At 38.7% G+C, this 27757-nt stretch overlaps 1 protein-coding gene across 3 annotated transcripts in view; it reads left to right on the top strand.

Annotated features, from left to right (window-relative positions):
• The window catches only part of RAP1B (RAP1B, member of RAS oncogene family), a 44993-nt gene that overhangs the window by 6228 nt on the left and 11008 nt on the right, over positions 1-27757 (top strand). The gene's annotated exons all lie outside the window — the stretch shown is intronic.

Below are 27757 nucleotides of genomic sequence, written 5' to 3'. Positions count from 1 at the left end.
AAAGTTTTCTGATGATATTGGTGATGTTAATGAACACGGTTTTTAAAATACTATGTAATAAAATATGTCAGTATTTGAAGATCGACATGACTCTATAAGCCAGTATTTTCCAAGTCACCAGTGCATGAAAATCGTGCAGGGATAAGAAATCCTTCCAAAGTTCTAGCTAGACCACTGAATCTTAACGTTAGCAGAACACAAGGTTTATTGATTTATTGATATATTCCAGTATATTGAAGCTAATAGAGGATGGTATAGCATCAAAAGAGAATATCAATATTTATTTGAAAGGCTGTTAAGATATTCCCATCTGTTTGTCTGGTTATTACTTTTTTGTTTGTATTGCTCATTTTTCCGTGCTTTACAATATATTGAACATATTTTTGTTGAGGGGGGTACGAGAAGAATAGGAACCGTAGATGAACACTGTGAGGCAAGTTTAGTTTCTTGGCAGTTTTCTTTTTGTTTGTTTTTTTTCTTTTGAGCAGTCTAGTCAACATTTTGGGGGGGGGGGAGTTGCGCAGGGCGCACATCTCACTGCTTGCAGAATCTTCGTTTCCCAGCCAGGCATTGAACTGCCAGTTTCTCTGGCAGTGAAAGCACCAAGTCCTAACTACTGGACCAACAGGGAATTCCTCCCATTCAATTTTTGATCACAGTAATAGATTATGTAATTTTTTAAGCCACTTTCTGGTTTTAATACTTGTTTTGTACATCTGATGACTTAACTATAGATAGGTTGCATATGCTATATTCAAGTTTTGACATAACCTTGAATAGATTTTTAATAGTTGTCTTTCATAATTTTAGGATATGCAGTAGCTTTCATCTGGTGATTCAGACAGTAAAGAATCCCCGCCTTCAATGTGGGAGACCTGGGTTTGACCCCTGGGTTGGGATGATCCTCTGGAGGAGGTATGGCCACCCACTCCAGTATTCTTGCCTGGAGAATACCCAGGACAGAGGAGCCTGGCGGGCTACAGTCCATGGGGTCACAAAGAGTTGGCCATGACTGAGCGACTAAGCACAGCACAGTAGCTTTCATATAGTGAAGTTATGTATTTTTTCCCCTTTCGAGCTTAATAATGTCTCCTCGACCTGAGAATTTGACATGATACTTTTCCAAAACAAATGATGTTTTTACCTTCTAGAAGAAAGATGTTTCTTCTTTATGTTTATTTAAGAGCAAACCTCATTAAACAACCATTTTTATAAAAGTCGTGTCTTAGGGTTATTCCAAATTTTAAAGAATTTTTAAGCTAACCTGCATGCAGTTCAAGTAATTTCAGGTTATGAAAGAATTAAGATACATAAGTTACAGTCTGTAGTGTACCTAGTTTGTTGGAAATTTAGTGTCAGTTATTTCCCTGGAAATAATGGGTGTGTTCTGTGAAGAAACAGAGTATTGAGTCTGAACATCACTACTTGAAAGAACAGGGTTTGTATTAAGAGAGGATACGACGTGGTTTGCTGCTACTGCTGCTAAGTCACATCAGTCGTGTCCGACTCTGTGCGACCCCATAGACGGAAGCCCACCAGGCTCCCCCATCCCTGGGATTCTCCATGCAAGAACACTGGAGTGGGTTGCCATTTCCTTCTCCAATGTGTGAAAGTGAAGTCGCTCAGTCGTGTCCGACCCTTAGCGACCCCATGGACTACAGCCAACCAGGCTCCTCCATCCATGGGATTTTCTAGGCAATAGTATTGGAGTGGCTTGCCATTGCCTTCTCCGACGATGTGGTTTAGAGACATGTAAAAAGGTATAACTTCAGGATGGTTTCAGGGATTAAGTATTATAGAATTCTTGCTTCCATGAGCTAATCCTGCAGTAAGGTAGGGGAGTTTAATAGGAAGCTTTCGTGCTCCCTATATTAAATAATTAACTGGTCAGCCATTCTGGCTGTTCTGAATTAGAAAACATACTGAGATCATATTTTATGTCCTGGACATGCACACTAGTCACAAAGTTGCCACTTGCTATTGCTTATGTAGTTCTGTTTGCTAGCTAAAAAAATGTTTGAAATTCCCTCTATTTTAGGCTTTTTTATACTTAAGCTTTTTTTTTTTTTTTTTGAGAGCTCTGTCCCATATTTGGTCATCCTTCAACAAAGAAAAGATTAGATTTGCAAGCTTTTAAATATAGAAGAGCATTTCTTGACACTTGTCTACTGTTTACGTGAAAGCAATGATGGTAATAATAGGCAATGAAGAGGTGAAAGGGCAGGAAGTAGAACAGAAAAAGAATGAGAATGGTGATTAAGAAGTTCTCTTTTTAAGGAGCAGGACTGCTATTGAGCAAAAATGGTAAACTCCACTTTGAAAAACACTATGGTGCTTTAGTGATTGATATATCTTGTCCACCAGAGGGTCCTCTGTAGAGGATAAATCAATATTATCTATCAGAAATCATGGTTTTAGAGTAAAAGTTTCATTACTCTGTGTGTGAGTTGAGACTACTTTGCTGTTTTTACTCTCAATTTGTCTCCCCTCCTTCCCCTGCTGTGTCCAAAGTCTGTTTTCTATGTCTGTGTCTCTATTCCTGCCCTGCAAATAGGTTCATCAGTACCATATTTCTAGATTCTCTATATATGCGTTAATATACAACATTAGTTTTTCTGTCTGACTTCACTCTGTATAATAGGCTCTAGGTTCATTCACCTCACTAGAGCTGACTCAAATGCATTCCCTTTTATGGCTGAGTAATATTCCATTGTGTATATGTACCACGACTTCTTTATCCATTCATCTGCCAATGGACATCTAGGTTGCTTCCATATCCTAGCTATTGTGAGTAGTGCTGCAGTGAACATTGGGGTACATGTGTCTTTTTCAATTATGGTTTTCTTAGGGTAAATGACCAGTAGTGGGACTGTTGGGTCGTTTGGTAGTTTTATTCCTAGTTTTTTAAGGAATCTCCATTCCGTTCTCCATAGTGTCTCTATCAATATACATTTCCACTAATGGTGCAATAGGGTTCCCTTTTCTCCACACCCTCTCCAACATTTATTGTTAGTAGATTTTTGATGATGGCTAGTCTGACAAATTGTATAATTTTAGTTGAGAGAATACAGTGTTCAATGGTTTGTCCTTATCAATTCCCGTCATAGGCTATTTCTTACACTGATTTTTTTAAGTGTTACATTTATTTCCAGCTATAATCCCTCATTATTTTGGGCATCTGTCTCTTGAGGACTCATTCATCTGACTGCCTGTTATTGAGAGCTAGTTGTTCTCAGTTACTGTATGTTGTGATTAAAATCCGTTATTGTGCACAAAAGATTCTTAGCAAAGACATGAAAATTTAATCATCACAAAATGTAAATGGAAGTTCCAAATAATACCCAAAAGAGTGATATAGATGAGTGCTTATTGAATCAAAGGAAGAAGTGAAAACTCTTAGACTTTAGTAGTCCAAGATGACCTTGAAAATGAGGTGAGAGTGTACATGATATTGAAGGGGTAAGTTTTAGACTAACAGTGAACCCCAGATAAACAACACAGAAATTAGAAAAGTGAAAAGTATGTTCAAGAGTATTTTGCTGTAGTAGATGTTTGTGAAATGGATTATAGGTCCATAATACTTTACCTATAACCCTTGGTGCGAGGTGATTAGGAATTCAGAACTTTGGGGAAAGATTTGTTTTGAATTTTATAAGAGTAACCAAGCAGTTGATATTTCTAAAGTGAAGCAGGAATAATTACAGTAAATGGGATAAATAAAAACTGGAAATTGCTTCACATCAGTGCTTAGGTGAAATCTTTCTGTATAAAAATTTTATATTAGGTCAGGTTTTGCCACTAAATTAAACTTTAGGTTTCAGAGATTTTCTGATTTCAAATTTTCTGAGAAATGGATCTTAAATAGTTGGAAAATCTTTATTACTTTGTGTCTTTGGTGAGGACAACAGGGTCTGAAAATGTCCCCCCATCCTTGTGGAGGGTTGTGTATTATAAAATCTGAATATCTATGTTAAATGTTTGTGACATTTTTCCATTCATAGATATGAATGTGATTTGTTCTGGAATCCTTACCCTTAACTTGAATTCTAATCTATCTGCTGGTAGTCAAGAGCTTCACTTCTAATTTCTTGAGATGCGTGAAAACAAATATTTTCCCTCACTAATGAGGATATCTTTGTAATTGATACAATCATTTCAGTCTGCAACCTGTTCAGCAAACAGTATTGAGCACCTTTGGTGTAAGTGTTAAATTCTGGACTCACAAATTCAGGAGGCTTAGAGAAAATGTGGCTTCACTAGGAACATAGTAAAATATCTGGTTAACCTTCTTACTCCCCCAAATTTAGTCATCCCTTTGGAGTGGTGGTGTCTCTTTTGTGTGATGTGTGGAAGCTAAGCTGTTAAGAGTGGAGCATTTGAATGACTGAGGGTTGTTTAAAATGTTCTGGAGGCCTCAGGAACACAAAGACCTTTCTGTACTGAATTGGGAACACTGAATTGGAAGCAAAAAAAAAAGGGATATAGGTCTTAGGATCTTGAGGAAAGGAGGTATTATCAGTACTTTTAAACACACACACATATCCAATTCCTGTGGTATTGAGAGATGTTACTGATAACCACTGGTCTAATATCAATTTTCCTAGACTTTCGGGACTTTAAGATTTAAATTTGATCTGACCTTGAGACATCCTGTCCAACCATTCCCATCAGTGCCTTCGATTTGCCACTTCTTAAATATCGAATGCATGGCTCTTTACTTCCTATCCCGCCAGGGTATGGCCAACACCCTGGCCAGGCTGCATCCAGCAGAAACATAATATCTGACTATAGTGTCGTATGTGAACATACAGATGTGGGTGTTCATGTTTATCTTTAGAGAGACTCTGTTTGAAAACACGCAGACCTAAATGAGTCTTGGTGGATAATCTGAAAATGCCAAATACTAGCTTTTGCAGACTCCCTTGGTAGCTGGGGCACAAGTACTTGACATAGGCCCAAGAAACAAAGAACTTTTAAAAATAATCTGAAAGGAAACTTTGCAGAGCCCTAGTGGCATGAATACTTTAATGTTAGGCTGTTTATTATATTAACTACTTCCATAATCAAAGTGAGAAGATTTAATAAATCAAATTTAGCTTCACATGTAAAGAATACACTTTACCCAAGATACCCTTTTCAGTTTTATCTGTAAAACATGATGGAGTTTTGAGATATGTTTGAGTCTTAGCTTAAACTCTCCTAATAATACTTTTTTCATCCTCACAAATAAACAACTGAATCTGTGGAGCAAGTGAATAAGGTGCCTCTTGAATGTTGTAAAATAGAGCAATATCAACCATGCCAGAAGCAAAATTGTTGTTTTTGAGCCAGTCCTAAGCATTCATGTGGACCATTCTCGATTCCTTTCGGGGTTTTCTGTTGAGGTTTTTGCATATTATTTTGCAGCTAATTCATCTTTGTGAGACTATCAGACAACAATGCTGGCTTTATAAAATATTCTACAGCAGAAGTTTTCAAAGGTTTTTTATTTACAATCCTGTTTCTCCTTTCCTTAAACCATAACAAGCATTGATCATTGAGAAGTGTACTCTTTTCCCTTTGTGTCCAGAATCGTTATTAACAACTGCACACCAGGTAGCCATTAATATTTTGAGTAGCTATTTGAACTAAAGACCTTTTACCACCAGTGAATTAATAGACAAGATCTATCCTTAGCTCTTCCAGGACAGTATCAGCAAACTTTCTGTAAAGGGCCAGTTAATAAATGTACTTTGTGGACCATATAATTTCTGTCACAGTGACTCAACTCTGCTGTTTTCGTGTGAGTAACTGTAGACAGTATGCAATTGCACGGCTGTGTTCCAACAAAACATTATTTACCTATGACAGACATGGTAAAATTTGGCCTGTGGGCTGGAGTTAGCCAACCTGTGCTCTAGGGCTGGAAACTGGTTTTGATTCATTCAACAAATAATTGTCTTTGTATTCCAGGCACTGTGTTAAGTGTTGGTTATACGGCAATTAACATTATGTATAGATCTCTGGCCATGAGGTATTTAAGTCTTAACTGATTATTTTTGTAATGCTTTCTATGTGCTTAGTCACTTAGTCATATCCAACTCTTCTTGACTCCACAGCTTGTAGCCCACCAGGCTGCTTTGTTCATGGGGATTCTCTGGGCAAGAATACTGGAGTGGGTGGCCATGCCCTCCTTCAGCAGATCTTCCCAACCCAGGGATCAAACCCAGGTCTCTTGCATTGCAGGCAGATTCTTACCATCTGAGCCACCAGGGAAGCCCTTTAATGCTTTAGGTATACTCAAAGCAGCTTGAGGAAAAATGTAAGAAATAAGTGAAATAAATGTTAGTCGCTCAGTTGTATCCGACTATTTGCAACCCCATGAACTGTAGCCCTTTAGGCTCCTCTATGGGATTCCCTAAGCAAGAATACTGGAGTGGATTGCCATTTCCTTCTCCAGAGGAATCTTCCTGACCCAGGGATTGAACCCAGGTCTCCTGCATTGCAGGCAGATTCTTTACTGTTTGAGCTTCAGGGAAGTCCAAAAAATACGTCCTGCCCCATATATTTGCCTCATTTGTCAGTACAGATGAGATCTTAGGCAAGTACCCTAAGTGCCATGTCCTATGGTAGTGGTATTAACAGTAATGTCAGGATGTTTTCGGTACCAGATGGTGAGGTATGAAAGTTAGCATCTTGTTATAAAGGGGCGGGGGGGGGGTGCGTAGGATGCGTGGGTCTGGTATCTGCTCTGTCTGAATGTAATAGCTGCTTTGTATTCATACAGTGGTATGGGATAAAACCGAAATGACCAGTTGTCTTAACTGTCTTCTGTCAGTCTCTTGCAGTTTCTTTCCAGCATATTGCTGGATAACAGCATATTATGCTGCATATTTTCTATAATATCTATGCAGCATATTGTTCTAACCTCTTAATTTTGATTTTCATCATATTTGTTATAGATCTTACAGATCAATTCATGCATTTTAAAAGTAGGTCATATATTAACCATTTAATAAAATGCTGAACTTTTCTATATGTATTATCCTGGTTTCTGTTAGAACTCCTTTTATTCATTTAAAAAGTACCTCATGTATTAACAACACATATATATATGGAATCTAGAAAAAAGATACTGATGAACCAATTTGCAGGGCAGCAGTAGAGACACAGACATAGCGAACAGACTTGTGGACAGTGGGAGGCAGGAGGAGAGGGTGGGACAAATGCAGAGAGCAGCTTGGACACATATACAATACTGTATGTGAAATGGAGGCCAGTGGGAATTTGCTGTATGACTCAGAGAACTCAAACCAGGGCTTGGTGACAACACAGAGGGGTGGGATGGGGTGGGAGGTGAGAGGAGATTCAAGAGGGAGGGGATATATGTAGGGGCTTCCCTGTTGGCTTAGTGCTAAAGAAACTGCCTGCAATACAGAAGATGCAGGAGACCTGGGTTCGATCCCTGCGTTGGGATGATCCCCTGGAGGAGGGCATGGCAACCCACTCCAGTATTCTTGGCTGGAGAATCCCAGGGACGGAGGAGCCTGGCGGGCTACAGTCCGTGGGGTCACAGAGTTGGACACGACTGAGGTGACTAGGTGCGCGTGCGTGACTGAATCATGCTGAGGTATGGCAGAGATCGACACGATACTGTAAAGCATAGAGCGGTTATCCTTCAGTTAACAGTAAATTTTTAAAAGGAAAACTGTCTTTAATTTTCTTTGTTATAGTTTTCTTCAAAATATCCACTACAGTTGATTACGAAATGAGTCAGATCTCTTGACCAGTACTCAGAGATCTTCGTTTTATCTTAACTGTAGACTCTCTCGCTATTTTTACTGTCTTGCTCTTCTTTACCTTGAGATCCACTCAGACCATGCTTTCTTTTGTAGTCTAATCATATTCCTACATTTTGCTGCCTTCTGTGCCTTTGCTTTCACTTTTCTCTGGTATGTTTTCCTTAATGCCAAAACTTTTAGTCATTTGCTATCTTCTTCATAAATCTGTTCCTGACCTTTTCCTCAATTTCCATAGTATTTTTGTGTTTCTCACAGTTTCCATGATTTTTGTCTCATCTTTCTTAAAAAATTGTAAGCTTCTTGAGAACAAGTATGTTTTGCTCATCCTTGTAACCCTCATGATCATTTGCACTGAATGCATATTCAGATACTAATTCAATGAAAGCTGTAATTTCCTACTTAAGCAAGGGACATTGTTCCTTCAAGACAAATTCCTTGGATTTTTATCCAAATGAGAAAAGTCACGTCAAAATACATTGTAAATACTGTTTGTTACCGTAAACACTCAAACTTGGCTCATACAAGTGCTGCTATGCACAGTTTGCTTTTTAATTTCCATGTTTTGTTTCAGAGAAGAAAATGATAGTGAAAAAAGGTAAGCTTTGTAGTACATTTGCAAGATTTTTTCTAAGCTTTCACAGTTCCACATCTTTAAAACTATGAAACACGAGAGGAAGAAAATTCCTATCAGTATGTGTTCCACCAAAGGTGACTAGCCACCTTGTTTTGCTCGGACTGAGAAGTTCCTGGGACACGAAGACTTAGAATGCTAAAACCGAGACTGTTGGTCACCCTAAGTCCACTCTACGATGCAGCTGTCTTTTTTGCTTATAACTGTTTGTTGTTGTTCAGTCGCTAAGTTGTGTCCAACTCTTTGCAACCCCATGGACTGTAGCCTGCCAGGCTCCTCTTTCCATGGGATTTCCCAGGCATGAAGACTAGAGTGAGTTGCCCTTTCTTTCTCCAGGGGGTCTTCCTGACCCAGAGATCCAACCCATGTCTCCTGCATTGGCAGGCAGATTGTTTACCACTAAGCCTTCTCGAAAGCCCTATAACTGTTAGGACAGTTTAATAAATGCCTATTAACTGGGCGATTGGCTTCAGAGGAGAGCATGTTGGGACACTTGGGCTTTTATTAAGTTTCTGAATATTACTTATTTTGAACAGACATTCTTTAATGTTCAAATAAAAATACATTTGACTAATTATCTGTCTCCAGTACTCTTGCCTGGAAAATCCTATGGACGGAGGAGCCTGGTGGGCTGCAGTCCATGGGGTCGCTACAAGTCGAACGACTGAGTGACTTCACTTTCATGTATCGGAGAAGGAAATGGGAACCCACTCCAGTGTTCTTGCCTGGAGAATCCCAGGGACAGGGGAGCCTGGTGGTATGCCGTCTATGGGGTCGCACAGAGTCTGACACGACTGAAGTGACTTAGCAGTAGCAGCATGGTACCCTTATCAGAACATAGTGCTAAATTTTTTAACATCTGTCACATGATTAATGCTTTATTTAAATGTACTTTTTTATTAGATACAGCAAAGTCCAAGGCAGCTTGAAATTTACCTCTTTCAAGTGGTTTAAGCTTTGACCATGGATTAACAGAGACTGTGTTTGTAAAGAAACATCTAGGCTAATGTGTGCATAGTCATTCCTGTGCTGGAATTAGCTTTTGTGTCTGTTCATGTTATGTAAATCAGAATTTGGCTGAGATATCTTTAATAGCAGGTGTATAACTTAAAGTGGCTACTAAAAATCCTTAGCGATTTTGTCAGCAGTTAAGCCATTGTGGGACAGAAACTATTCTGGGACACGCACTAAGTAGTGTCCTTAATTTGATGGCTAAAATAGGCTCTTCTGGGATGGTATTTTTGGTTGTTATTCTTTCTTTATTTTTCTTGTTTTAAGAATGTAAATAGATTCCATTTGATATTTTAGCTTTTTATGGTTCTTTTTGCCCCCTTGTGAGACTTGCAGGCTTATATCCTGGACCACATTGTTGTAGAAAAATTTTTGTTCCCTTAAAGCAAGTGTATCCAACATCATAGTCTTCTGTAGAAATGTAAACAGAGATCTGGATGTTGAAAAAACTTGAGAAGACAAGAAAACAGGAACATTGACATTAAAGTTGAGAAGAGCTATATCCTTTTCACATGAGAAAGAAATCTGCCCTTTTTTGCTTATAGTGGTTTTCGTTGATTTTTAATGCATTTTATTTTTAGGCTAGACTTTCTTTAAAAACAATATGGAATAAACACTGGCAGTAGTGTCACCGTAGCAGTTGTCTCTGTCCCTGGAGAAATCAGAAGTGGGATGTAAGGTGCCCGCTCTCCCGTGTACAAAAGGCTTCAGATAAAGAGGAAAAAGAGTCCAAGGACACAGTGTAGGCAAATAATTTTTATATGTTATGGTTGGTTGTACAGTACAAGCTAGTCACTTGAGTGTTTTATACCGAGAAACTCATTAAGCCTAGAAGCGTTTTTGGTTTTGTACAGCATTTTTTCCTGTTGATATTTATTTTTCTCATAAACAGGCAAAACACTCCATCAGAGTTCATTTGATAAAAGTTTACAACTAAAACTCTAAAACCTTAAAATTGAGATTTGTTGTTAAGTCGCATCTGACTCTTTGTGACCCCGTGGATTGCAGCACACCAGGCTTCCCTGTCCTTCACTATTTGACAGCGTCCTTCCCTATCTCGTAAACTCACGTCCTTTGAGTCAGTGATGCCTTCCAACCATCTCATTCTGTTGCCCCCTTCTCCTCCTGGAGTTAGTCTTTCCCAGCATCAGGGTCTTTTCCAATGAGTCAGTTCTTTGCATCAGATGGCCAAATTATTAGAGCTTCAGCATCAGTCCTTCCAGTGAATATTCAGGGTTGATTTCCATTAGGATTGACTAGTTTGATCTCCTTTCTGTCCAAGGGACTCTCAAGAGCCTTCTCCAGCATCACAGTTTGAAAGCATCAATTCTTCGGCGCTTAGCCTTCTTTATGGTCCAACTCTCATATCCATACATGACTACTGGAAAAACCATAGCTTTGACTGTATGGACCTTAGTTGGCAATGTGATGTATTTCATGGCTGCAGTCACTGTCCGCCGTGACTTTGGAGCCCAAAAAATAAAAGTGTCTCTTTGTTTCCATTTCTACACCGTCTATTTGTCATGCAGTGATGGGACCAGATGCCATGATCTTGTTTTTGAGTGTGAGTTCTAAACCAGCTTTTTCACTCTCCTCTTTCACCTTCATCAAGAGGCTCTTTAGTTCCTCTTTGCTTTCTGCCCTTAGGATGATGTCATCTGCATATTTGAGGTTATTGGTATTTCTTCCCACAATATAAATAAATTGTACATTTCAAATTAATAAGCCAGAAATATTGAGTGGAACATACATGGTACATTTATAATCTTGCTAAACAAATCAGTGTTCTGTTCTATATCTGAAGCCTTTTGAATGCAGACATTGAGCATCTTTCTGATCTCTTTAGGAATAAAAGATATCCATACATGGTCAGTTTTTCCTCCACTGTCTTTGAGACCTATCCCAAAAGGTAAAAGATCCGTACTACCAAACCTGTCCCTCTCAGGTCCCCTATCTGCTTTAACGGCCTCTGTGCCCGTTTGTTTGACCCTGCTGCCTCTCACGTCCCTCTCCTCACTCTAGTCGTCCCGTGCTCTCTTGATTCTGACAAAGTGTCCATTCTCTGTATTCCTTCTGTTGCTGTCCTGACTTCAGTCATAATCTTTTGCTCGCACCAAACTCCTCCCTAGAGTTCAGAAAACTAATACTCTTTCTCTGCTTTCTTTTAAAACACATATGTTCATTTCCCAACTTGGAAACTCTCTGTTTCTCGTTTCTTACAGAATACAGGTCAGGAGTCCCCTTCCTCTTTTCCCTACCACCCTTTCCCGTGTACTCATGATGTAGTGAATGCTCATGCTAACCTTTTTGTCCCAGAACGCCCTCATCTCCCAGTGAATCTGCCTGTTTCTTAAACTATCCCCTGGTCTGGATTAAATATCCATTTAGGGAAACCTTGCCTGGCATATCCTTAGTGGTGGTTTAGTCTCGCAAGTCGTGAGCAACTCTTACAGCCCTATGGGCTGTATTCCGCCAGGCTTCCCTGTCTGTGGGGTTTCCCAGGCAAGAAGACTGGGGTGGGTTGCCATCCCCTTTTCCAGGGGATCTTCCCAACCCAGGAATCGAACTCAGGTCTCCTTCATTGCAAGTGGTCTCTTGCAGTGTGGAAGACATGGGTTCAGTCCCTGGGTCCGGAAGATACCCTGGAAAAGGGAATGGCTACCCACTCCAGTATTATTGCCTGGAGAACTCCTTGGACAAGGAGGTCCGTGAGCCGCAGCCCATGGGGTCACAAAGTGCCGGACACGACTGAGCACATCCTTCTCGGCAGTCAGCTCTCCTCTGGGCAGTAGTGTTTTGTTCTGTAAACTACGTGACTGTGAGCTCACACAGTACAAATGCTGTAAACAGTTTAAACTTAGAAAGCATCTTCTAGGATATAAAAACTACTGAAATACAGCTATCATATTTGTTTTTTCTCACGTTTCTGGAATGCCCTGCCTCTCTATCTTTGCAATTAAAGCTAACATCTCTCATCTGGTCATGAACATTCAAGTGTGTAATAAATTAATGTTTTCCCTTCATATTTGCATCCTGTATCCCCCTTTTTCCACATGAGAAATAATGAGAGCCCTTGAGAGGTAATGGAGTGGAGAGAATGGAATTGATTTCAGAGACATCAAGGTAGAATGGATCATACTTGGTAATGGGGTGAAAAAGAGAGACAAATGACAACTCCCTGGGGTATACGGTTTTCTATAGTATGCTGTGGTGTGCTTTTGAAGCCTTTCCGGTGCTTCAGGTTTTAAGCTAGACAGGATAAAAAAAAATTTACGTACCATTGTGTTAAGTATTTTGCGTGGAATAAGTTACTTTATTTGAATTTTTTTTTAGCTTAAAGAAGTACTATTTTTTCCCATTTTCAGATGAGGAAATGAGGCACAGAGAGGTTAAATAATATGACCAAGATCATTTAGCTAATAGTGTGTGTTAGAACCAGCATTCTAACCTGAGTGATCTAAAATCTGTGCTCTTTAACTTTGTTATATTTGCCTATTTTACCTTTGGTTTTTTTCCAATTTAAAATATAGTTAACTAAGGCCTCTTCGTTATGTGTATATATGGAATTGTAAGATATGTAGCAAATAATAAAGCTAGTGTCCACACTGAGTTACCTAAATTCATTTCAGCAAGCACAGCAGATCTTTGAGTCATTATGTATGCCTATAGAATTTACAATTTACAGTTGGATCTGACAAGAGGGAAAAAGCTGGCAGGTAATTTTTAGGACATGTCCAAGGACCTGGGGGACAGGGGGGGACACAAATCCAGCTGATAGAAACTAATAAGGTGATCTTGAGCCCCCATTAATTTATTCTTGCCTCCTTTTGAAACATTGTTGGGGGTCTCCTTTTTTGTGATTTTTCGTTTTTTTGGTTCACTTAACTACCTTGCTCATGAATTGACAAGAAATCTATTAAGATTTCTTTATGTGGTGGTTCTGCAGTTGTCAAATTACAGATAGTTATTACTCTAGTTTGAAGAAGGCAATGGCACCCCACTCCAATACTCTTGCCTGGAGAATCCCATGGATGGAGGAGCCTGAAAGGCTGTAGTCAATGGGGTCACTGAGGGTCGGACACAACTGAGTGACTTCACTTTCACTTTTCACTTTCATACATTGGAGAAGGAAATGGCAACCCACTCCAGTGTTCTTGCCTGGAGAATCCCAGGGACGGGGGAGCCTGGTGGGCTGCCGTCTATGGGGTCACACAGAGTTGGACACGATTGAAGCGACTTAGCAGCAGCATACTCTAGTTAGTATATTCTCTCAGAGATGTGATCAAGTACTGAACTAAAGGTAACTGCAGTAAAAAGTTCGATAATAAAACTGTAAACAGCTTAAATTGCACATCATAGTGTAAGTTGGAGTAAGCTTCATTTACTGACTATTAATCCATCAAAAGTGTGAAAGGAAGAATTTTTTTCCTCTGTGAAGTGTTAGGTTAGAGAAAATATGGTCAGGTTAGAGAAAATGCTATGAACAGTTTGATGGTCTGCAAATTCTGTGCTCGAGTAGATTTAGAAATCTAGTTTACAAAAAAGACCTTTTTCTTGGTGGAGTAAAAAATTAGTAAGATTGCAGACATTTTCCATTTGTCCTCTCATATCAGTAGTATTCATTTTTAAGTTACTGTTTATTTTGCTGTTCCCTGTTAGTAGTTGTTTGGTTTTGTTTGTTTTGGAGGGTGTTTTGTTTTTTGGCTGTGTTGTCAGACATGTAGGATCTTAGTTCCCCCACCAGGAATTGAACCCGTGCCCCTGCATTGGGGGTGCAGAGTCTTAACCACTGGACCTTTTAATTCCAGAAGCTCCAGACGTTTTATTTTTAAGAGAGGGTATGAGCTAGTGTTTGGACGTCTTAATTTTTCCTCCAAAAAAATAATTTTTTAATCTACTCAGAAGTTTTGAACCTCTAACATTGTGTCTAAAAGATTAGTCCAGATTCTTTCAACATTTGAATTAGTTAATTTTATTTAAGAGTGAGAAGAGGGCACAGGAATCCTCTTTAGCTACTAAAATACTACTTTAGGAGTAGGAGGCAGAAAGGAGAAATCAAATATCTCTTTCCGAAAGTGTTCAGTGGGAGAGGTAGTGTCACTTGACTTTAGGAACCAGTAGTTAAGTGTTTTTACTTAGCCCTTTATAGTTTAAGATCACAGAATTTCAAATGGGAGTGGGGTAGGGGTATGTAGGGAGGGTTGTAGCTAAACAACTTGAGGATAGGAAAATCGCTTGAATTACCAATGTTTTAGTAGAATTTTATTTATTTTTAATTGGAGGATAATTGGTTTACAATGTTGTGTTTGTTTCTGCCTGAGTATGTTTCTCAGCATGAGTCAGCCACAGGTATATATATATGTCCCTCCCTCTTGAACCTCTCTCCCATCCTCTACCACCCCTCTGGGTTGTCACAGAACATTGATTGGGTTGAGCTCCCTGTGTCACACAGCAAATTTTGGGAGAATTTTAATTTGAGTGTAGCTATTTGGAGATCCTTTTGACTTAATATTTTAATGGAAATGAGTTATAAAATGTTGCTATCACTTTTTAAGTATTGATTCTTATAACCTGACTTCTCTGGTGGTTTAGACAGTAAAGCATCTGCTTATAATGTGGGAGACCAGGGTTCGATCCCTGGGTTGGGTAGATTCCCTGGAGAAGGAAATGGCAACCCACTCTAGTACTCTTGCCTGGAAAATCCCAAGGACAGAGGAGGCTGGTAGGCTACAGTGCATGGGGTCGCAAAGAGTTGAACACGACTGAGCAGCTTCACTTTCTTTCACTTTCTTATAACCTACTTTTTACATTTATTAATGAGATTGATTTAAGAGTTAAGAGCAGGTAAGTGTCTCTGGAACCCAAAAGTTGTTGGTTTTCATACTATTCCTGCTCTAGAGCGTTTTCTTTTCAACTGAAGTTACAGATCCTATAGGGCAAGTATAAGAAACTAATTTTTTTTTAATTGAGTTTTTTGAGATATATGCCCAGAGCATCTCATGCTGCTGCTGCTGCTAAGTCACTTCAGTCGTGTCTGACTCTGTGTGACCCCATAGACGGAAGCCCACCAGGCTCCCCCATCCCTGGGATTCTCCAGGCAAGAACACTGGAGTGGGTTGCCATTTCCTTCTCCAATGTGTGAAAGTGAAAAGTGAGTGAAGTCGCTCAGTCGTGTCTGACCCTTAGCGACCCCATGGACTGCAGCCTACCAGGCTCCTCCACCCATGGGATTTTCTAGTCAATAGTACTGGAGTGCAGAGAAGGCAATGGCAAGCCACTCCAGTACACTCTTGCCTAGAAAATCCCATGGGTGAAGGAGCCTGGTGGGCTGCAGTCCATGGGGTCGCTACGAGTCAGACATGACTGAGCGACTTCACTTTCACTTTTCACTTTCACACATTGGAGAAGGAAATGGCAACCCACTCCAGTGTTCTTGCCTGGAGAATCCCTGGGGCGGGGGAGCCTGGTGGGCTTCCGTCTATGGGGTCACATAAAGTCGGACACGACTGAAGTGACTTAGCAGCAGCAGCAGTACTGGAGTGGCTTGCCATTGCCTTCTCTGAGCATCTCATAGTATGTATGTATTTATTTTTTTGGCCGCACTGCATGGTATCCGGGATCTTGGTTCCCCAACCAGGGATTGAGTCTGTGTCCCCTGCATTGGAAGTGCAGAGTGTTAACCACTGGACCACCAGGGAAGACCCTTAATTTGTGTTTAATGTCAGGATTTGTGTAATTCATTTTCCATTGGGATTCCTGATAACCTGTCAACAACTAATGAACTTAAATGGTATTTTATCTAAAAATAGTTAACTTGTTAGTGGCCTTCAAAAATTTTAAAATACTTCTTTCCTTTGCTGAAATGAATTATTAGTCTTTAACTCATTCTTTTATTTGACAAACATTTCTGAACCAAATAGGGAACACCAAAATATGGTAATGACTAACATTTAAGGCTTTTATAGACAATATGTGTTCTTATTTAACCTGACCACTAAATCTGAAAATTGGAATCACTGTTTTATAGATAAAACAGAAGCCTAGAAATCAGTGAAAACTCACTGGTAAATTGAATAAGTAGCCAGTTTTCTAGATCTTCTTATTTCTGGAATCCATGTTTTACAACCCTGGACTGGAAAGGTAGTATAGTTTTTACTCTTATGATATAAGGAGAAATTAACTTTAACTTTGGTCCTCAAACTTAAATGACTTCCTTATTGATAACTGAATTGGCCATACTTGGCTAAAGAAAGTTTCTAAAAATGTCAGTTGAGTATTTGTTTGGTTTCACCTTCTTAAAATATAGGATTGTTTTGTTTATTAAAACATAGGTCCATCTTTTTTTTTTTTTTTTTTTTGCTTTTTAGGATAATCTTGATTTCAGGCATTTTCATGGTAACTTTATGGATACAAATTTTGTTACTGGATTAATATAAACAAAGTTTACCAAGTTCCTTTGGTTTGATGGTGTATTGTATTTTATCCAGAATAGAATTAAAGCAATCTTTAATTAGAATCCATTATTCAGTGTTTTATCAGTCAGCCTGGTGACATTTGGTCCCCAGTCCACATTTTTGCATATTTTATTTTAAACTTTTCTCTTGCAACGACCTTTTGCTTCTTTCTATATTTTACTTCCCAGTCTTAATCCTTGTGATCAATATGTATAATCCTGTACAACCAATCTCTTCATTTGGGTTGATAGTTGAAGTATATTTCCTGAGGGAGAACCTCATGCCTAGGCCCTAATCTTAAATTAGCTTGAAAGAACCCTTGATTGACTTCACAAAACATTTTGGAGTAGCATGCCAGAAGGAAGAAGAAAATGTAGAAGGCTTTTTGCATCTTGCCTTCCTTGTGTGCCCAGTAGTGCTGATTAGATAGGACAGCAAATGAATAGGAAGATTGTCCTTATTGTTTCAAGCCTTTTTATTTAGCTTTGTCTGTATTATATTTGAAAGATAATTCTAAAATGTGTATAATATTAAACCTCCATTATGTAGTTAGGAAAAGAATATTTACGTTATCATTAAATTTTATTACCAAAACAGAATTTCAGTTGGCCCTTGAATAGCATGAAGGTTCGGCAGACAAAAATTCAAGTATAACTTTACAATCAGCCCTCAGCATCCAAGGAGTCAGCCCACCTCCAGTTGTGTGATATGAATTTATTTTTTTAAATAATTGGACCCCACATGGTTCAAACCCATGTTGTTTAATGGACAGTTATACTAATTAAGAAGGAGAAGTATAACATTAGGATACTTTAAAAAAGTTATTTCTCTTTATAATTCTTCAAAACTTGATGTAACAATACATTTTGGAATTGAAAGGGACCTTAAAGTTCATCTAGTTCAGAAGTAAAAAAACTGGTGGCCCAGAGTCCAGGTCTCCATAACTCAAATAAGTGTGTTGGCTTTCACAATATTCGCAGTTTTTAGATTTGGAATGATTTTAGCTGTATAAATGTTCACTTTATTTGGCCATAATCCACACGATTCCCTAATATAACACCTTGCTGCTGGAGGCATTTACATGCCTTCAACTTCTAAAATAGAGCCAAGCCTCTTAATCACAAGATAATACTGCCTTCTACAACCTTTTGTTTCCTCTTAGAAAGCAAAACAAGAGAGTGTATAATCAAGTCCTAGCAGCCTGTCAGAAAGAGGAACAGTCCCTATGGGCTGAGATAGTGTGAAAATATTTCGGATGTTTCTGACATTACCCTTCTAAGGACTGCATCCCAAGTATTTGTGAGTCAGGAACATTCTGTCCTGATCCATGTGTTATTTTTTTCTACAGTGCGGGATAATAATGAATATCCTCCTATATAAAGTTAGCAAAGGAAATCACCAAGGGACATTTTGTACATATTGAATAATGCTACCTCATAAGACCAGCTATGTTTAGAATCCTCCAGAAATCCCATTTATACCCCAATTAGCAAAGGAAGGAGGGACATTGAAGTCTTGAGCTCTCTTATCCTAAACAAATGTCTATAGCTATCTCAAATCCAAATTTAAGTTCAGCCACAAATTAATTGAACATCACCCCACCAAAGATGTTGATTTAAAAATACTGAGCAGTGACATGAATCTGCCCCGGTGTACATGTCAGTGTATGGCAAAACCAATACAATAATGTAAAGTAATTAGCCTCCAATTAAAATAAATAAAAAAAATACTGAGCAGAACAAAGCCTGATGACAGAATCTTTTGTTGAAAATAAGATTTAATATCAATTTGTTGAAATGACTGAGTACTGAGCTAAATAGTACTTTAAGTCCTTCATTACCTCCCTGAGTAAAATAATTTCTCCATTCCTTGCTATTTTCCTTAACTAGTTTTATACTTTTTTCTCCTTCAGTTCAGTTCAGTCGCTCAGTCGTGTCAGACTCTTTGCGACCCCATGAACCACAGCACGCCAGGCCTCCCCGTCCATCACCAACTCCCGGAGTTCACTCAAACTCATGTCCATCGAGTTGGTGATGCCATCCAGCCATCTCATTCTCTGTCGTCCCCGTCTCCTCCTACCCCCAATAATTAGCATGTTTTATACTGATTTTGTCTCCACCCTCCCCAACTGTAAATTTGGGGGTCAGGGTATTTTATTCACTGCTTTATTCTGTTTGCCTGGAACAAAGCCTAACATGTAGAAGGAACTCATATATGCATGTTGAATATTGAGTGCTGTAATACAGTAATCTTGATAGAAGGTGCCATTTCTTAGATTTTCCTTTTTAATTCTCAGGTTTTAGCGCAATTCTTGGTTCAGAGTAGGTCTTCAGTAAATGTCAACATGAACTAAAGAGCCAAGAGGTTTTTTTACTACATCTGTTTTTCAGTTTGTAATGGTGTTTAAAGTTTCCCCAGTGTTTTTTGTTTGTTTGACTGCATCAGGTCTCAGTTGCAGCACATGGGATCTTGGTTGTGTCATGCGGGATCTTTTGTTGTGGTACACAGACTCTAGTGGTGCCTGGGCTCAGTAGTTTCTGCAAGTGAGCTCTCTAGTTGTGGCGTGTAGGCTTAGTTGCTCCATGGTATCTGGGATCTTAGTTCCCCTACCAGGGATCAAACCCATGTTCCCTGCACTGCAAGGCAGACTCTAACCACTGGACTACCAGGGAAGTCCCTCCCCAATGATTTTTAGATTTATAATCTTGTAGTTCTTAATTCGGAGAAGGCACTGGCAAGCCACTCCAGTACTCTTGCCTAGAAAATCCCATGGATGGAGGACCCTGGTAGGCTGCAGTCCGTGGGGTCGCTATGGGTCGGACACTTTTCACTTTCACTTTTCACTTTCACACATTGGAGAAGGAAATGGCAACCCACTCCAGTGTTCTTGCCTGGAGAATCCCAGGGACGGGGAAGCCTGGTGGACTTCCGTCTATGGGGTCACACAGAGTCGGACACGACTGAAGTGACTTAGCAGCAGCAGCAGCAGCAGTTCTTAATTAGGGACAGTAATGTCTGACCTTGGGTGTGCCCTGGGTCTTGTTAATGAAGAATATTATATGCAATGTGTGTTCATGCATATGCGCGCATGCCCTGTCATGTCTGACTCTGCGACCTCAAGGACTGTAACTCACCAGGCTCCTCTGTCCATAGAAATTTCCAGGCAAGGATAGTGGAGGAGATTGACATTTCCTACTCCAGGGTATCTTCCTGACCTAGGGATCAAACCCATATCTCTTGCGTCTCCTGCATTGATAGGTAGGTGGATTCTTTACCACTGCACCATGTGGGAAGCCCATTTATACGTAATACAGAATAGTAAATATTTTTATCAATATTTTATAATTATTATTCATTGTGAGTTGAGTGATTGGCTAAACTTGGCATTTTTGAGTTATATATATCGGCCACCTTTTTTTTCTGGTTTTATTGAGATAAAATTGATGTACAGCACTGTTAAAGGTTCAGGTGTTCAGCATAATGAATTGACTTAGATACATTGTGAAATGATTACCACAAATTAGTGAACATCCATTGTCTCATATAGATAGAAAATTAAAGTAGAAAAAAGTATTTTTCCTTGTAATGAGAACTTTTAAGATTTACTCTGTTAAGAACTTTTGTATAACATAAGCATTATTAGCTTTATTTATCATGTTGTACATTATATCCCTAGTACGTACTTATAACTGCAAGTTTATACCTTCTGCCTGCCTTCGTGTACGCCCCCTTTTTTTAAAATTCCAACAGATTTCACCATTTTTAAGTTATAATAACATGCTGCAATTATAAGACAACTCCATGACTCCTCTTTCACCTTCTGGCTTTAGTTTTCATTTGTGTATTATAAATTTACTGTTTGTTAGTAATAAAACTGTCAGGAAAAAAATTACATTTTAAAATTATTCTAAATACTGATAGATTAGTATATATTAATATATATATATTACTTTTTGTATTGACAGCGGGAGTTTCCTATAAGATACGTTCCAGTTTCAGAGCTGTTAAAATATATTTTAAAAATGCCTCTTAGATTTTAGTGGAATATAGTAAGTATAGCTAAATTTATAATATAGTTCAGTTGGTTTTTAACATAACATATTCCAAACTGGATGTAGTAATAGGAGGACTAAATTAAGGGTGGAAACCCACATATGATTGGAAAACAGTTTTAGGCTATGCATTGTATCTTTTTGCCTACCTAGAAGAAACTTTCTATTAATAAACTAGACAAAAACTGAATGGCAGTGCTCCTCCTACTTTCTTGGTGTTTTATTAAACTGGTAGGTAAAAAGGTAGGCAGTTATTCTCAGATGAGGGAACATCAGTTCTGCTACACTGTATTTAGCAGTAGCCCAGACCATTGCTATTACAATTATTTTTAAAGCTGTCTTTACTGATTATTACTATGTGCAAGGACTCTTGAGGGAAATTACCACATTTCATATGCCAGTCACTGTTTGAGGTTCTGGGGATATAATAAAAGACAAACATTGTCATTTTTGTGGAGTTTACGTTGTTGTATATCCATCTCACAACCTTACCATATAGGCATTACTATCTCCATTTTCCCTGTAAGGAAAGTGAAGCTCTAAAAGGTTTCATGATTTGCCAAAGATATACAAAATCAGGATTTAAAATGTAGATGCCATGAACCACTGTGCCATGCTGTCAAAATTGTCCCTCTTTGGGGTTCAGTGAATGAGAACAGTTGTTTTCAGTGACTCAAACACCAATTATCATAACCCCTTTGAAATTCTGATATAACTCTACCCATCTTAAAATTATGCATGAAATTTTAAAAACTGAACTAATGGCCATCGCCAACCAGTCAGAGTTGGCATTCATAATGAAATCCTTTTTTTATCCTTGGCTTAGAATCTGTAATCAGTTTTTCAAAGCTGGTGTAGTAGAAGGCACAGATTTGAAAAATAGGTATTAGTTCCAATCTTGGCTTTTTTTTTTAAGGAAAATATTATCTCAAGAGTTGGTATTTTGTAGGATTTAAATAAAAATATTTTGCTTTTTTGTCCATATAAGGAAATATTGGCAAAAAAATTAATGAAAGAGGATGACTAACTTCATTTGTGGTTCCTTCTTATCAGTGTTCCTTGTTAGAAAGCCGGTTATTGGTAAGTTAAATGTGTTTTGTCACTGTGTTTTTGTATTTGAAAGTCTGTTGATGATTTTCATATTTCCTACTTGAAAATTTGAAAAGTTTTCCAATTTCCTGTGAACTTAGGGCTCTGCAGTTAAAATTATTGTTTGTGTTACTAAGATTAAATTGATAAATGTTATTTATAATTTCCACAAGCTGGAAACAAACCAAAATATCCATGAGCTGGTGAATGGATAAAGAAAATATCATCTATATCCATACTACGCTTTTTATCAATAATAAATAGAAGGAACAAATTACTAATAAAGCAGTAATATGGGTGAACCTGAGATTTAGAAAAATCTTTAAACATAACTCCAACTAAATTCTAGACAAGTTTTTAAATTCAGTTTCTACAGCTCTGACTTCTACTCTAGCAATTTAAGAGATTTCTTTGCTAAGAAACCGTCAAGAAAGGTAGTGCAGTTCAGTGGTGTGGTCAAGGAGTAAGTGGAATAGAAAGGCATTGTGGGAAGTATAAAGAGACAATGGTTCAGGGAGAGTAGGTTTCCAAAGGTTTGAGCAGGGGAGTAAAGGAAGGCTGTCTTAGTCATCTTATTTTGAATCTTTGGAATACCAATTAGAGGAGTTGATTGTTGAATGTTATTTTTTTCTCATAATTTTTCTGTGTTTATAATTCCTCTGAAGGTGTTAATTTTTACATTTTAAAAGTTGGCCGTAAGTCCTTTTGTTATGCTGTAGTTGTCAGAGTCCCCATTTTTGTAATTTACCGATGTAAGTGCAAGAGTCAAGATTATATTGGAAGTTTATAAAAGCCACAGAAGTTTTTCCTAGAAAAGGTATGGCCTTGACAAATAAGAAAGACATCACTAGAGTCAAAAAAAATGGTGTTGGGGTAATAAACTGGGAAGAGACACATTGGGAACTGTTTGGATGATGGAAGTGTTTTAAATGTTAATGAGAGTTGTGTTTGAGGTTGGAAGGTATTGGCATATGCCAAAATTCATTTAACTGTATGCTTAAGATCTGCTTGTTTACTGGATGTAAATTGTTCCTCAATATGATCTAAAGTGAAAATGAAAGTGAGAGAGAGTAAAGGTTGCTCAGTTGTGTCTGACTCTTTGCGACCCCATGGACTATACAGTCCATGGAATTCTCCAGGCCAGAATACTGGAGTGGGTAACCTTTCCCTTCTCCAAGGGATCTTCCCAACCCAGGGATCGAACCCAGGTCTCCTGCATTGCAGGTTGATTCTTTACCATCTGAGCCCCAAGGGAAGCCCAAGAATATTGGAATGGGTAGCCTATCCCTTCTCCAGGGTATCTTCTCAACCCAGGAATCAAACCGGGGTTTCCCGCATTGCAGTCGGATCTTTACCAACTGAGCTATGATGGAGTATGATATGATATAAGTGTGCTTTAATTTTTTTTTCCATCAAGGCATTTTATTTTCACATTTGTATTATCCCTAGAAAAAGAATCCCAGAATTTCTCTGCTGTGTTTTTATCTTGCTTCTTCATGGTCTGTGATGCCAGCTGAAGTTGTCAGTTCAGTGAAACCATACTGACAGGTTGCTGCTGCTGCTGCTGCTGTCACTTCAGTCGTGTCCGACTCTGTGTGACCCCATAGACGGAAGCCCACCAGGCTCCCCCGTCCCTGGGATTCTCCAGGCAAGAACACTGGAGTGGGTTGCCATTTCCTTCTCCAATGTGTGAAAGTGAAAAGTGAAAGTGAAGTCGCTCAGTCATGTCCAACCCCTAGCGACCCCATGGACTGCAGCCCACCAGGCTCCTCCATCCATGGGATTTTCCAGGCAAGAGTACTGGAGTGGCTTGCCATTGCCTTCTCTGAATAATGGCATAAATCTGTATAAATGATAAAAGCACCTCTTTCTTTTTTTTTTTTTTTTTTTACTTATGATAATATACATGCTACAATTCCATTCTCTCCAATCATTCCACCTTCACCCTCTCCCACAGAGTCCCAAAGACTGTTCTAAATGCCTATGTCTCTTTTGCAGTCTCTTATACAGGGTTCAGGTTACCATTTTTCTAAATTCCATATATATGCATTAATATACAGTATTGATGTTCTTCTTTCTGGCTTACTTCACTCTGTATAATTGGCTCCAATTTCATCCACCTCATTAAAACTGATTCAAATGCATTCTTTTTGATGGCTGAGAAATACTCCATTGTGTATATGTACCAAAGCTTTCATCTGCAGATGAATGGATAAGAAAGCACCTCTTTCTTATTAATTGAGATCTACTTTTTCCTGTTCTTAAATATTTCCTATAGTAAGAAAAAGATGATTATAAGAAGCCAGCACTCTAACTTGTTAAATTTAAATTTATTACATCTTTTAAAGTAGTATGCTAAACTACAAAAGCAAAATTTAGAATCACAAACCAATACCCACTTATCAGAAAAGGAAGAAAGGGGGAATGTAGAGAAAAAAAAGAATTTGAAGATTGAAAAGCAAAAGTTTAAAAAAAAAAGAAGGTATATCATAGAGAAAAAAAGATTTCAATGCATTCCAAAAATAAAGCAATTTGCATTTTCCCAATTTTGTGATGACTTTTTCTTTCCCCATGTAAATTGAACAATTAGGCTCTCTATATCTTAAGTTATTTCAACTTTATCTGAGAGTCTAACACAGTACTCCAAAGGCAGTATAATCCACTGAACTGAAAAATAAATAATCTCTAAGCTTTCATTCTGGCTTTGCTATCACTTATTCCCTGATTTTAAGAAGAGTCTAGGGCTGATGTTTTCCATCTATAATATGCATGACAGGTTAGGAGCATATTATTCTGCCATTTTTCTAGATCTTTTAGTGGCACCTCAGATCTAGGGTCTGATCACTGCACACTTGTTTGACCTGCCTGTGAGTTTCACAACAGTTTTCTCAACTCTGCAATCATTGATTTCAAATTCGCTCTTGTCATCATGCTTCATTATCATATTATCACAGAAGCTGACTGGAGCAAGCCTAGTGAGAACCTGGTACTTGGCTCTCCTTTCATCATTATTGAGGCTCTGGAGAGTATCACCTGGGACTTTCGTGTGCACCATTATAGCAGCACAGAAAGAGTTTAAAAAATTCTTTTTAACAAATGTGTTCTTACAAACAGATCTTCAGGTCTATTGACCAAGCAAAAGTTGGGCAGGTGCTCCATAATCAGCCCCACAGTTCATGATCCTGTAATGCTGTCATGAAAGTGAGTGACCCACGGTGAAGTTTGGCCCATCACTTACCTTTGCCTGAATTGGTCACTGATTGTACTCATCTTCAACCTTTAGTGAGTGGGGCCAGTTTGAATTTCACCGGAGGCTTTTCAGACCTATGTGTCCATCCATTCCAAACAGCTCTCCCTTATACAGTGAGTGTAAACAAAACAGTTCAGGACAAAACAGCACATGAGACAAAATTTTGCACAAGTAGACTAACAAAAAGCAAGTAGCTGAAGAATTCTGAACTAATAGCAAAAATACGTATTAAATAGTACACTTCAGGCCAAAATCAAAAGCCTAAATTGCTTTATACAAAAACCTACTTGGTATAAATTCTACAATAACAGATTTAACAGTGTGAGCTCAAGGAACTGATTGGAGTACCCATCATTGTTGTTACTGACTCACGTGATAGGAAAATCTAAGAACAAACAAGTTGGACACAGGCAGCCCATTCAGTACACTTGTTTGTCTGAGGGCATCATTTGGAATGATGCCAGATGAGGATCTTAAGTGGACTGTCAAAGAATGAGTGACACCATTCAATAGCTGAACTTATTGATTACTTAAGGAAAAGCTACCCTGGTCTGACATTGCCTGTCCTGAACAGAGCAGACTACTAGTCTTACAGAATCTTTGCTTCTGCTGCTAAGTTGCTTCAGTCATGTCCGACTCTGTGCGACCCCATAGACGGCAGCCCACCAGGCTCCCCCCGTCCCTGGGATTCTCCAGGCAAGAACCCATTTCCTTCTCCGATGCATGAAAGTGAAAAGTGAAAGTGAAGTCGCTCAGCCGTGTCCGACTCCTAGCAACCCCATGGATTGCAGCCTACCAGGCTCCTCCGTCCATGGGATTTTCCAGGCAAGAGTACTGGAGTGGGGTGCCATTGCCTGCTCCGTACACAGTCTTTAGGGAATTTCAAACTCCAAAGATCCAGAAACTTTCAAAGGCAGGAATGAATTAATTATCAACTGTAAAAGCAGTGTCAGTCAAGTGAGACAGTTGCTGATTGTTGGCATTTTGCTGGGTGTTCACTGAAGTCTCTCTCTCTTTTTTTTTTAAAGTTATAAACAATTGCAAAGAAGTGAATCAAAAAGTGGCAAAGCCCAGCTACCTAAAGGATAAAAGATGCAGGGAAATAAGTCTGTTTGTATTAAACTTAGTTGATTTGCTCTTTGGGATGCTGTTTAGTAAATTATTGACCTCAAAGTTACCGTGGTCCCTCTAGCTGGGTTCAGAAATTTAAAAAACACCAAAAAAGTCAGTTGCTAACTTTCCCACTTACTTTCCCACAAATTTGAAGGTGTCTTTCATTAGAGTCCTAAGTTTATTTTAAAATATTTCTCAAATATTAATGTAGGTCTGTGTGGTTGGATAATGTCTACATGGAACTGAATAGAATTACCACCTAAGTAATCCTATTTTTAAATTAAAAAATAGGATTTACATTAATTTACTTTACATTAAAAGAAGTAAACCTGACCTCAGTTACACATTTACGGAAAACAACTTATTTGTCATAAATTAAATGTACACTACTATGTGGGATATCCTTAAAACTGAAAGGTGGTTCAACTTTTATTTAATATCTTTTTTCATGAAATATCTGGTAAGAACTGTGCGGTTCACAGAAGTTACAGAGACAGTGTTCCAGTACTGGAGAGAAGTCTATGGAAATGATAAGTTCACTAAGTTTAGAAATAAAATATAGGAACTAGTAAGTGGGAAAGTTAGCAACTGACTTTTTTGGTGTTTTTTAAATTTGGTCTCTTCCAGCCCCCACCAACCCCCCAATTAAGGAATGGAGAAAAATACAGTAAGTGATCCATAAAGGCACAAGTGAAGGAGAAATTTCTGAAGAGTCATCCTTGGCATTAAACACGGCATCCTAAGGAGAAATAAAAGGATGGCATATAGTAGTAGTGTTAGTTGCTCAGTCATGTCCGACCCTTTGGCAACCCCATGGACCGTAGCCCTGTTCCAGGCTCCTCTGTCCATGGAATTCTCCAGGCAAGAATACTGGAGTGGATTGCCACTTCCTTCTTCGGGGGATCTTCCCAACCTAGGGATCGAACTCAGGTCTGGGTCTTCTGCATTGCTGGGAGATTCTTTTACCATCTGAGCTACCAGATAGATAGAACACAGAATTTCTTCCAAGAGTATGGACCAGAAGGAGAGAACATATAAACAGGTTTAATACAAAGAAATATGTCAAAGTGAGTCCATTCTTAATTGACTTTCAGAAGTAAGAGTCTATCAATAATAGCCTGGTCACAGAAGTAAATGGTTATTGGTGGGTTAAATGTGTTCAGATCAGTCCTGGTATTGTGTTACTATAAGTAAAGAACTGTCATCTCTTGATTGAAGAGGATTTAAAGCCTGGTCTGGTGGCTACTTTTGTACCATAGCCATTGGCAAATTATTCTTTTCCCTCGAAATGTGGGAGGTTTGTATTCTCATGTTATTCCCCATCCTGGAAACTTTGAGGATCTTCTTTCTCTCTCAGTAGTAAGCTGAAATTTTAA

The sequence above is a fragment of the Moschus berezovskii genome, chromosome 6 (genome assembly GCF_049115385.1).
Source record: "Moschus berezovskii isolate FMDL1 chromosome 6, NW_MosBer_1.0, whole genome shotgun sequence".
NCBI classification, from domain to species: domain Eukaryota; kingdom Metazoa; phylum Chordata; class Mammalia; order Artiodactyla; family Moschidae; genus Moschus; species Moschus berezovskii.
The sequence above is the reverse complement of the archived record's forward strand: the minus strand, read 5'-3'. Positions and strand labels throughout refer to the sequence as shown.